Source organism: Falco punctatus, assembly GCF_963210335.1.
Source record: "Falco punctatus genome assembly, chromosome: 6".
Lineage (NCBI taxonomy): Eukaryota > Metazoa > Chordata > Aves > Falconiformes > Falconidae > Falco > Falco punctatus.
The window spans coordinates 50,736,622-50,750,049 of NC_137585.1; the positions used below are offsets into that span (position 1 = coordinate 50,736,622).

At 41.6% G+C, this 13,428-nt stretch overlaps 1 protein-coding gene across 1 annotated transcript in view; it reads right to left on the minus strand.

Moving 5' to 3' along the window:
• Nucleotides 1–13,428, minus strand: part of PRICKLE1 (prickle planar cell polarity protein 1) — a 70,866-nt gene that overhangs the window by 22,691 nt on the left and 34,747 nt on the right. The gene's annotated exons all lie outside the window — the stretch shown is intronic.

Genomic DNA, 13,428 nt, shown 5'->3' on the forward strand with positions numbered 1-13,428 from the left:
CTATGAAACTCTACCAAAAGGCATCACCAAAAAAAGATAAGCGTTTCAGTCTTTTGCATAGGAAGATCAATGGGCTAAGTGATTATCCCAGCCAGGTAAGCCTGGGAACAGTCCTCTCTCTCCTTGCTCAGCAAACAAAAAACTCTGTCTAAAAGCTGGGCAGGCTTCTACCTCAACAGAGGTTCATTGCTCTTCTATCCGGCCAGCTCATGCTCTCTGCCACTACTGTTACTGTAGATTTTTTGATTTTTACAAGGTTTGGTTTTCTTTATGCTTAAGAAGGCTTGTCATGGGCTAGGCAGCATTCAAATGACACCCTGAGTCCAAACACTAATGTGTAGTTTTACAATGAGTTTCCATGTGGCAGCCTTAAAACAGAAATTATACTCAAATCTCCTTCCCCTTCTTATTCTATCTTGTCCTGAAAAAAAAAAAAAAAAAAAAAAGAAAAAGACAGGAATAAGAGAAAAGTCCTCCTCCTAACTGAAGTTCCTTCTATGACAGCCATGAAAGTTTCCACTTCACTCACATATCTTGCTTGCTTGTATTACAAATCTCCATAAACTGGCATCTTGCTAAAAAAATTCCCAGTGTCTCATTTCTGAATGGAAGTCCTATAAAGTAACCCATTACTTTAACATGAGCATCAAACCAGCCCCCATTTACATGCCTGGGCAAATAAAAGTCAGTGTTTAAGGGGGTTTTGCCCTTAGTACAAACTTCACCTTACTAACAATCTAACTGTGTACGACCAAGTAAGATGTGGGGTAAACATGCAAGGTTCAAGCTTGCTGTCTCTTTTCTTAGGAGGATTATGATTCAGCATGTTTTCTGGAAAACCCAAACAGGCTTTCCACTTAGTGTGAGGAATCCTGTTTGGAAGGTTACAAACTTTCTTTTGCTTCTTTCTCTACCCCCCCACACCCCACCCCCACCAAGTATGATTAGTTTTTCACTGCTGGTTTAGCTCCCAGAACTGGTTTATTGCAGGATGAGTGTAGCACAATTGTCAGTATTAGGGAGGGAATAGGAGGAAAGCCCAGAGGGATGGTCCCACTCCTGGTCAGTCAGTAGCTATTATAGCTACGTTGATACATCAAAACCACATCAAAAGGCAGCCAGGGAAGATGGCTTCACTGACACTTCTCTTGGTTGCCTGCCAAATGCCCTTGGGATTATGGACGCGGAGGTATGAACTGAGGAGAAAGATCAGGCAAGAAGTGCTAGATCAGAAAAAAACCCAGACCCAGTAGAGTCATAGTCCAAAGGCATTTGAAAGAGTCAATTTTCTCCTCCGAGTAGTCTCTTCACCACAGAGCTAGATGCTTGGGACTGGGTAGTTGGAGACACGTAAGTGCTCCTTTCCTTCTCTTCATCTCCACTGCACTTGAAGTTCAAAGCCAAGTGGGCAGGCAATATCTGTTAGAGATGCGAGTTATGCCTGGTTTTCAGTAGGATAATAGTGCAGGCCTCCTTTAAACAAATATTCAAATAGAAATCCAGTTAATTGTTTCTTAGGTACCAGTCATTACCGTTTCCACATCAACTGGCAAGATACTTAATTGTAACTACAACAGGGAAAATTCAGCTGAAGTCCCTTAAATATCAAGCTCCACCTCATCACCAACATGACATTACTATAGACAAGTCTGGAGCCTCCATTACATATGTATTTCCTTAACTGTATTTACAGAAATGTTTGCAGACTCTTAAAAATATATAATTTATTTTCAGAGTAAAAGATTATAGATTATTCATAGTAATGAAATCCCTTACCTATGAGGCACACAGCACAAATGAAGATTGTTTTAAGAACACTCAGCTGGTACCCTTGACACCAGTGACCTTTGTACAAGCATCCATTTATCTTTAACTCCTTATGGTACTGTCAGCTGCTGAAACAGCAACTGCTTGACAATACCTGACACCTGATACTCAGCTGGCAGCCTCCAAGCTTTAACCTACACCCACCTGGATTTGCCAGCATGTCCCAGCTCTTCTTACCAGCTTGCTCAGAAGGATGGATTCCTTCACATGTGTAGCCTTGAAGTAATAATGCCTAGCTTTGAAAAAGTACCAGAATTCAATAGAAGAACTGCTAATGCAACGTATAGCCATAGACAAAGCATCTTTCTAGAACAACCTCCACCCCCATTTTAAAGAATATATTTATGTTCAGCTGCTATAAAGCATTTCACCATTGCTACAAGTTCCCACATCGGAGGTTGAGGAAATATACTCAAGTGTCAAGCCACTTTCACAATGATAGTTCAAGACCAATTTCTGCAATTCTGCAGTTTCTAAGGAAAAGTTCAATCACTTTCAAGGTGAGACAGCAGAAAAACATCCCACCTTTCCACTACATAACGCCTCGGTTTCTTTTAAACAGGCTTTGAAAGCAAGTATTTGAGATAACAACATGAACTCAAGGCAAAACCCTAAACTTTGACAAATCAGGTTTTCTTAAGTAAAGCCTGGAATATCAGAGCTGCTTGATATGACTTCAGATATGTCTGACAGGTGATTTGTCAAGACGTGGCATTTTTACAGGTCTGAGAAATGGCAATTATCACATACAGAGTCTATAAAGTCCCAAGAATATTCATATATGTTTAGCGTTAGTTTCAAGTTTTCGACAATTTAGTACCTTTAAACTTGCGTATCTTCCTGACTTGCTTTCTTGTCTGCAATAATTATTGCTGAGACAAGACTAACTCTCAGAAAATTAGTAAGCAGAGGAAAGATGAGAATAAATGTTTCACAACAGCCACATACACATGGCTCTCCAGTTTGATGTAATCTTGGGATTTTTGTGATACATGCACACCCCTCCCTCCTCATCATCTACTTTCTTTTCAGTGGTAGTCATTCCTAATTCTCCTTCCCTGATATGCAGAAGTAATGAGTCAGTGATAATTACATTGTTTTTGTAAATGCAATCAATTGACAGCTGGCCTGGACTTTATTTCCACATCATAACAAGAACTCTAGTCTTCTGAAGGTATTCCGAACCTTGCACCAGGCAAGTTTTACAGCAAGAAACACTTTTTCCAACAAAGAGCAGGGTGGGGTTTTGGGCAAGAATCACTTTTTAAAATTTGGATGTTTCACTTTCATCAGCGGATATCCCCCACACACCTCCAGACTGGTGTAAACTTCATTCACAGAAAGAGGAGCTTAACAGATTATTAATGCGCACATTAATTAAAAAGAACAAAAAAGAAAGATAAAAGGTTTAAAGAGACAATCTGGCTACATTAGGTATAGTCTCATTACAAAGACTTCAGTTACAGAATGGAGAATCCTGACCTTGTTTTGAGCACCACCACCGCCTTCTCAACCAACTTAGTGCTATTATGCAGTTGGATTAGAAAGTTCTTCCTCAACCAATTCCTGGCGTGCTGATCAGATAGTATCTAAAATTTGGCAAGACTTAGTTACTATACAAAGGTCCAGAGAGGTGCCAGCTCAGTGGGAGTGAAACCAGCTCTCGCAGAATTTTATGTAGCTAGTTTGCACCACAATGAACTACAGAAAATAAGGAATGCCCATATCAGTCCAGACTGGCTCTGTGATGGGACCACAGAGCCTCAAGTGTTACTCAGCTTCCTCTTGTAAATGAGTTTAAGGCTGGATTTACTTTTTCACTATGCATCACACCGGGAAGATTGCTCCTGGAGACATCTACATAGCCAAAACCAGCTGGTAGTATAGGGTCAGAAGCATGCACTTGTCACTGCCTAAAATACCCAAGTAGACGAGGACGACAACTTAAAACTGCAGCTAGATCAGCTGCTTCACATCATTCAACTAAGTCACCATAACTGATTGATTCTTCAAGACATGAATGATCAAGTGGCATCACCTGTGCCACTGGGATGACACACCTGTGAGAAGAACAACAGACTTCATTAACAAGGAAGAATGCCAGAAGGAAGAGGGTGGCTAGTACACTACAGCTTAGATGCTAAAATAAGACCTTCATACCTAATTACAAGCTTGTTACTCAGCTGCCACAACTGCAACAGGGCAGGTTGCCTCCTCTTGACTTCTGTAATCTACAGAAGACAATAGAGCTAATGTAAAAAGATCAAAAAACTAATCAACACACTGATCTTCCTAGCAGTGGATTTTTCTATAGAGGTCCATCACCACACAGTGAAAGTCAACTAAGGTAAGTAAGTTCAAGAGATGCAATTATCTGTAGCTTTTCCCCATTAAGCCTTGTAACTCTCTCAATGAGGATTTAAGAGCATACATACTTCAACTTCTGTGTGAAGTTAATAACTTCACACGAGACAAACAGTAGAACAAGCCATTCACATTTTGTACTATCAACAAACAAATGCTAGAGAGCAAGTTTTTGGATCCAGCTATTACTTCTAATTACACCTATCTCTATGAATAAATGAAAACTAGTTTGCATTTTTTCTCTGATCATTAGCCTCATTTACAGAAGTGTTATGAGACCAGTTCTTTATCCATTAGTGTGAATTAAGCGATACCCTGCTGGGTGCAGGACTGTTCAGACATGCTGACTGCAGAGCAGCTGCTCTCCTCCTTTGGTATTGACTGCTGATTAGCATCATAGCACATGACACACTGCAGGGCATATTGTGTGTCACAGTACAGCATACAACATTTAATGAGAACCCAAAGCAAATCCCATCATTTAGAAAGCCAATCTCTGCTCTGAACAGCAAGGCAATAATTAAGCACATGGTCTGTCTTGGGAAAGACTGAATCCCTGAAAGAGTGGGCATTCATTTTTTTTGGATAATGCTGACTATCTGACTGAGGCAGAGCTGTACATTTTCTTGGCTACTCAGTAGCAAGTGTACCCGCTGCCAAATAATCAAATCTAGTCACATTTTCCAACAAGACAATTGTATGTTACCCTTGCAATTCTGACCTATGAGACAGAACAAAGCTTCCGTATCATTAGACCTATATAGAACATTTAAAGACAGACATGGCAGCTATGAAAACAGAGCGGAAAATACCAACTCAAATCCTCAAATTGAGATCCAAGGTTTAATACCACCTTCTAGTGACTACTAACAGATCTCCAGCAGAACTTTTACATTCTTTGTCCGCTTTCTTCATCTGAAAGATGGGTTGACACCACCTTGTCTTGCAAAGATTCATTACTTATTTGAACTCTACTTTGACAATACTGTAAAATAGAGCATCATTCTATTATCAACATTTCACTGATTTGACACTATTACATGAAGGCAAAGAAAAACTTCTCACAGCAGTGGCGAAATTAACGTCACACCATTCAGATTTATGGAGAAATTCTACAGTTATTTTACAAGAAAACGTATCTAATAAGGGGTAACAACGCAAGAATGCTGAAAGAATTGCTGTCTCAACTCATCCACAAAGCAGCATCCACAAAATACTGACAATTAGCTTAGTTTGCTCTGAATGACTGGAACTTGATTAGTAAAGGTTTCAGCATGCACCTCTTTTGTCTAGAAGACCAATGTAGAAGCAGAATCCACTTTCCCAGCTAAATAACACGTTTTGCTCTGCACTGCACTCTCTTGCTCCTAGGCACTGGTGTAAGCAAATCAGGAGAATCCCTCTGGGGAGAACGGGCTAAGTTCAGTCACTGAAGTAGATCTAATTACCGTCATAGTTGTACATCTGTTTCAAAAAGCAGAGCTAGAACCCTCCTATGAGAGGTGTTAGAAGAAGTTACATGTAATTAATTAGAAGAACGATGAAGAAGCATAAAACAACCCGCTGCTGCTTCTGCGCTGTTCACAATACAGAAATACACTTTGCAGGAGAACATCATAGCATCAACAAAGGGTCAAAAAATTTTACATCTATGGCTCAGTCCATGGAAACAGCTAACATCACCTAAGACAAATGAGAAAAAAAATCACCAAAGGTTGCCACATTGCATGCTTTCTTCTTTTTCTCCTCCCACAATTCAAATGCACAAAGACATTTTTCAGAGTTGGTGGAAAGAAGCCACTTCAGGAGCTGGGCTTTGTATTAAAAGGGATCTTTTGAACTGAGAACAGACTTGGGTTATGCCAGAGATCTTTACAAACTAGGTTCCTGCTTTTGATGGCTTCACCCTCCCTCCTCATGACCTCAGTGAGACTCTCTGCTAGAAAGTTTCATGAAAAAGTTAAGAGACAATGCTACCTCTGCAACAGTACTGTAAGGCAGTGGTGCCCAACCATTTTTTCTGGACAGATGACTGATCTCAGCTCAGCCTCAGAAAGGGTTACCCATCACAGCACCTCCTCATCTTGGTACTTCTTTTTACTCCCTAGATTAACTTCTCACATACTGTCTATACATAATAATCTAAATGCATATCTATTTTGCAGGAGCAAAATGGTGTTCTGGGGACTCCTGGCCCGCTGTCCCCTTGGAGATGGGCAGTCATCAGAAAGGAACCCTTCAAAAGCAGGCCGGGTATACAGCTGTAGCGTGCGAGTCACACTGAGCACTTTTGCTAGAGAACAGTGCTGAGAGCCTTCAGCCCCCAGCCCAGGGGCCACTGGAAAGCACCCATGTTGGAGCACAGGTTGGGAGGACCAGCGAACCATGAGCCATGAGCCGCAGCCTGCCAGCCACTACAGCCAGGAGCCACTTAAGAGTATCACAACCCTCCTTCAACGGGAAGGACACTCCAGCCATCCCTGTGTTAGTAAACTAAACAGGGCCAGGGCATAAGCTTAAGCACTACCCTGTAGTCACCTACACCATTTCACTGGTGGTATGCTCGCTCCATGGCATGTTTTTGAGTAACTAGCACTGCTGGACACAGTGCATAGGATGTAGGAAAGTCCACAGACTGTTCCTTCCGGGTGGGCCAGAAAAGTTGGGGGGTTTCTCCACCCTCCCTCCACGGTCCTCCAGTGCTAGCTCAAAGAGGCTTTGAACCACTCAGCCCACACTTTCACGCGGTACTCCAATGCCTGCAACGCACACCCTCAGCTCAATCCACCAAAGAGCAATGTCTCTGCAAAGGGCACGCGTGTGGTGGGGCGCAGGACGCACGGCGACTGCAGGCAAGGGGCTATGCAACATGGAGTTGGGCAGTCTGGCACCTGGTCTCAGAGGCAGGGGACCAGTTGCCACAAAATGAAACACTGCCCAGACAGATGTAGTCTTGGGCTGCTGAGAAGTCTTCTACTGACTTTAATAAACACATTTAAAATGTGGAATAGCAGAGTAACTGCTGCCTTCCCTCAATTTTTAGGCTTCTACAGGTTTCCTTATAAAACAAAACTTTGGAACTATGGTTTGCTCCAACGAGTGCTGGAAGTCATTACAAATGTCAGTGCAAAACATTTATGTTACGAAAAACTTCTAGGAACTACTCCATCATTTGGAAACTTGATAGAATCCAATTTTAATACAAAGAGCTTTTAGCTATACACATCTAAGAAGCAAATACAGAAAGACCAGTGTTACAAGACTGAAAAGAAAACAAAATTAGAGAGATTTGGAACTCCCTTCTGGAGTTACAATGATTTTTTTAATGCATCTTGCACTTAGAAATGAACTCTAGTTTAGAGTAAAAGCAAAGAAGCAAAAAGACTTTCAATGTAATTCACACAGACATTAATTTCAGAGGATACTGCTGTTTTCAATCATGTTTAACAGTGTTAATTTTTTCTCATTATCAGCAAAACAAAACAAGTACATGCTGAGGATAAGGGAACAGCTTTGTTTATCTTCAAAATCATGTGCTTACCAAAACTAAAGCATGTATTTGCCATATGTCAGCCCCTGCCCCTCTTCTTTAAATTACGAATTCATTAGCATAGCACAGCAGTGCTATATTGTTTGCAAGGAATAAAGCATATTTTAAAGACCAATTAGGTGGGACAAAAGTACTCTGAGAGAAAGGTTTTCCACTGCAGCAGTATCTTAGGGAGACCAAAAGGGAAACCTGACACGAAGGAATGTCAGCCTGAACTTGATTAATTTGTACTCAGAGCAATGTGCCCCGTCCCCCACTCAATGGCAGCAGCTTCCCACACTGCTTTGCAATACCCTTCATTACAGTCTGCTTTTGTTCCATAAGTTGTCCACAAGACAGATCTGTTCGGATGGATATATTTAATAGAGCCATATCTTCTACTGTTATTGTCTCAAACTTCACAACTCAAACCATCTGTATAGGATGTGTATCCTGCCAGAGATGGCTGCTTCGCCACACAGACTGCATGGGCTGAATAGGCAACGTCCTGGCCCAGAACATGGGAAGCAGACTCAAACACTCCCACAGCCAACAGCAGCCTTTCCACAGGACCCACACTGGTTTCCTGAGATGGTCACGCTAGAAATATCAATAGGCCAAGACAGGGACACAACAAGGCTCAAAAGCAGGTCAAATCTAAATTTTAGTTTCCTTTTCTTTGCTTTTTTGGTACTGAGATTTGAGAAGTCTAATGGTTCAGTTTCACAGCTTAGAAAGAAAAGCCTCAAAAAGCTTGATCCCTGCTTTAAATGAAAGCAGATTCTCACCTGCACAGAAGCCTTGTGCTTGTAAATGTTATGTTGTTGAGATCAATGTTATATTTTTAGAGACAAATGTATTTATGAGGTTTAATGTATAAGAGAGCATTTGTTTCTATAGTGACATGAAAACAAAAGTCTGTTAAATGTATTTCCCGACAACTTTTTTTTAAAAAAGGTAACAGTGAAAAAAACTTTAGCATCTTCATAGGACATATATAAGAATATCCTCAGAACACCTCTCCTTTCCCTTGGGAGTTAGGATGCTCAGCAAGTTTGGCTCTTAACATACATTTGTTATTTAAGTTATATCGCCATCACTTCCTTTCTGTTCTGTGAGAGTACAGCACGGCTATTCTTTCCAGGCCTGGAAGCAGCATCTTTAAAGTGTGAATATTACATTACCCACACACCTACTAGACCAGAGAAAAAAAAAAACACTTTTGCTGCATAGAAAGACCTACAACTCTAAGCATGCTACAATAAAGAGCAAGACCTGATAAAAATTCCATTACTTGCTTATCTGGAGGGATTCTTCCCAGTTCAAAGGGTCAATTTCCCAGCAGGGTACCCGTGCTTATCAGCTAGCTCTGCTGAGCTTTTCAATTGCAAAGAGAAGTGTTGCCTCCAACTGGCATGACAATGGCACTATTAAACAGGCACTTCAAAGATAAAGATGTTGTAAATGCTTTGATTTTGCCAAGTTCTCTATGCCATCACTATCCAACAGACTTTTTCATGCAGAGGTCAGTCTCTTCACTAGGCAAAGCAGGTAGTAAAATAAGCTGTGTGAAATGCAGCAAATCCATCACATGCCTCTACTCCCAAAGCAGGTCCCCACGTTTTCCTAGATAGAGAAGCCCGTACCTGACCAAGAGAGAAACGAGTCTTCTACAGTAAAGTTCAATTGACCCGCTGTAGCAGGGAGTCAGAGCCAGTAGGACTTGCTTATATCCCACAGATCTGCAACTGTCCTTCCCGCAGGAGAAAACACACAGACTCAGTATTACTGAGGAGAACTTGCAGGAGTAGACATTTGGAAAAGCAGATCTATTGATTAGCTGCTTGTCTGACACACCAGCCTGGGTTCATTTTAAGCCGGCTGCGTAGGCAGGAGAGCCAATACTCCCTCAGATTATTAAAGGGACACAGGGTTTGTTCGTTATCTGGCTATATGCAATGAAGGTGAAGAGCCTGGGCACAGTCAGCAAGGACTGACTGGTCATTCTCCAGTTATCCCAGGATCAAATGATATAGATCACACATGTTAAGGTGCATACATGGTCTAACATCTGCCAGTTTGCATCAGCGCTGGATGTATATACCACTTAGATGACCAGCCTCAGTCTTTCCCAGTATTTGATCTGTGGTCTTTCCTCACACATAAACTCTCCTGCCCTGAGAACAAGAAGTTTGCATGTCATTCATCTTTTAAAATTCCTGTTCACTTAGTGCTCTCCCCACTTTCTTTGGAGCCACGTCCCACAGTCCCAGCTTTTTTTTTTTTTTTCCAGGCCAACCATCTGCATGGATGAAGCAGCATCCTTTGGAAAGAGCTCTGCAATCTCTTTCTCTGCAGTGCAGTTCCCTCGACCGGTTAGCTTGTAACCCTTGGGACGCCAGTAACAAGATGTTCGAGAAAATACTGCAACAGCAATAAGCTTCATTTTCACATGAATAAGGACATGACAGGAAGCTTTTCAATCCAAAACACTTCCTGTCTGATCAACAGGCCACAGTTTACACATAGGAGTAAACATGTGAATCGCAAACCAAGGCCAGCTTCTAAAACATGTCTGTTGAAAGTACAAACAGACTATGATTAAATTAAATTTTAATTCTAGAAAGCAGCTGAAACTCAGATAGGGATTAGAGTCAATCTTCACTGAAGGAATTACCCTTTTTCTACATACTCTAGATCTCTCCAGAATGGAAAAGGGACCTCCCATGCTCGGTTTAGGCAAGCATAGTTAAGAAAGGCATGGGATGCAAAGAAAAGCTACTGCAAGCAAGCAGCAGCAAGTTATGCCAGACCAGCAGAGCCCCACATATTGTCCACCTGTCCCAGCAGCAAAGCTGTAACAGCAGTTTATGCTAACGCATGACACCTTGCAGAGGCTGCAGTTTCCTCACTTTGGCCAACAACAAGTTGGCAGCAACATAAGTATTCTCCAGTGTGCACCTGTAACACAAGGCACACTAATTTCCATAAAAATGACCAGGGCAAAGTAAAAACCCCCATCTCCGCTGCTGACAGGCTGATGTGGATATAACATGCAAGTTATAAACAAATTTTGTCTTAGGGCCTTGTTGCATCTAATGTACATTTATATACCCTCTCCTTCCATGCCCCTGGCAGCCAAGTAGTGAAGCTTGTGGTTGTGACTTGCACACAGGTAGTTTCTCTTCCTCTCTTTTGTCCTCTCCCTCCCACCTCCCCTCTACTGTATTATCTTTCAATTAGCCACAGAAGTACGGCAAAACACAGTTCTCTGATCTCTTAGATGATCTTTTATCTATAAGGATTAGTACCTGCCTTCTCTCCAGGAGAAGGAATCTTTCCAGAAAAAAACCTGCTTTTCAGAAAAGACAAATAAATAAGACAATATTGGAGGAATTGGGTAGATGTTTTAAATATTTATGCTAGCAACCTGTAATAAAAATACTGGTCTTGTTTCCTTCAAATATATACAGAAAGGGCTCTCTCAAAGCTTGAAGGCAAGCAGTTGTGTTTAAGTCAACCAGGTGAGTACTGGTATACTTACACAACCAGCACATACACCAGCAGTCCCTCCTCTAGAGCTGCCCAGTTTCTTTAGCCCTCAACACTTGAGTGTCAGAGGCAACCTGTACAGGTAAGTCTTTGTGCCTCTGTAAACACGTTGGTTTTGGTGCACACACTTTGAAATAGAAAGCATTTCAATACCAAGCCACATACCCTGGCCCACACCAGCTGTACTTCCCCAGACACTCACTACAGCACTCTGCCAGAGGATGCTCTAAACCTGTGCTCAAGGAAGGGTTTATTACTCCAGCAGTTGCCAGGGTCCATCCAACCATTTCATTCTATTAGCAATTACATGCAAAATACTAATTTCTCCCTTTAGAAGACATTCTAGACCAAAATTACTGAAAAATGATCCATGATCCTCGGGAATCTAACCAGGCTTTAGAAGTCTTTAACACAAGCTTTTTTCTTCCTGTAGTTTAGTAAGTACTACCTGCTTAGAGCCATGAGGTTCCATCTACATCACACACATCTGTTTAAAACAAGCCACTTACAGGGAATTTAATCATCATGCCACTGCACTGATTTTGGCAAGTTTTATGGCAGAAAACTATGGGACAGCATGTGTAATTCTAACTCAAGAACAATATAATACCACTCTTCCAGCGCATATATAAGCAGGGACCTGACCAACAAAAAAGCTCTATCATGAAAAGCTTCATTAAGATCTCATCAGTTAATATCTAGATGGCTCTCCTTGACAACACTGCTTTAACTGCAGTGCAACATGTCATTTTGTAATTTTACTTGAGGAAAAAGTAAGAAAACACTGAAATAAGATTTTGCAATGTTCAACTTATCCTGAAACATCTCTTCATTGGACAGTGATAGAGGAATAAGTATGTACTAAAAATACCACATGCCTATCTTCATAGTGTAATGTATGTAGTGTAAGTGCAAGCCAGGATATCCCTGGGAACCAAACAAAGCAAGATTCACTATGTAAAGGTTTATCAGAAACTGATGGATTAGGTTTTCTAAGATAGTTACCAATGATCTAGAAGAGCTGATCTCTTCATTAATGTCATTATCTTAAGTTACTCCATCACCACCCATATGAGTTTTCTCATGTTGCTCATCACCTTCTAACCACATCTGCCTAAGAAAAGTCTTGCTGGAGTGTTCCTTTCATGGCAGTAGTAGAGAAGAAAGTTTTACATCCTCCTTTGCAATCTGTGGTTCACAGTTGCCCACTTGTTTCCTGGGAGGATGCTTCAATGTGGAAGACCAGGCTAGTCCATCCAAAAGTTTGGAGGGGTCCAAACTTGGATGCGATTCCAAATTGAGCCACTGAAGAGAAAGGCATCAGGCAACATGCCCTTTGCCATATGGCTGCTGGGCTCCTTGACAGTCATAGCTCCAGAGCCAGTACTTGAAATGGTAAAATACAAAGAGTGACAACTGTCTCGGACTGGACCCCTGAGCACATGCATCTGCAAAGAAGTGCGTGCCTACACCAAGCGACAGATCAGAAGCAGAGATTCATGAGCTAGTGGAGACTGAGGCTCATAAACCCACATGATGCAGTGCAGCTGGATATTCAGCTTGGGCCAGCAACTGTATAGCTACATTTACATAGCTCTTGTGCCACTAAACTTGGATGTCTCTATTGCATTCCCCCACAGCTTCTGCTTCCAAGGAAATGCAGCCAACCTGGGAACACTGGTAATACACATCTGGGGTCTAGAAAGCTCCAAGTCAAAGCTGACAGGATGAATCACCGTCTTCCTGCCAGCTAAACGATGGAAGAGATTTAACAACCAACCTCCTTCCCCATCCCCCATCCTAACAAGCAGCTGTGATACACAGGAGCAGAGCAGGGATTCAGGTGAACAGGAAAGCTAATGCAGACAGTCTGCATCTGGAAACAGATGCTCACCAAAGGAAAAAAGATACCAAAGGAGAAAGAAAAATGTCAAAAGTGCAAACCCGTTTAAGGGTAAATTTCAAATGGAACTTCAGTTCTTGACGAAACTCAGAAAGGACTGCTGCTTTCAGTTAAGCCTTTAAATATCAGTGGGACTATGACAGCTTTAGATGCAAATAGCAGTGATCTACCAAATAGCCTAAAAATTGTACTGAGGCTTTATTTTAACAATGTTCAATGGGATAAATAAGCAGCACAGTCAGTACTGGCAGTG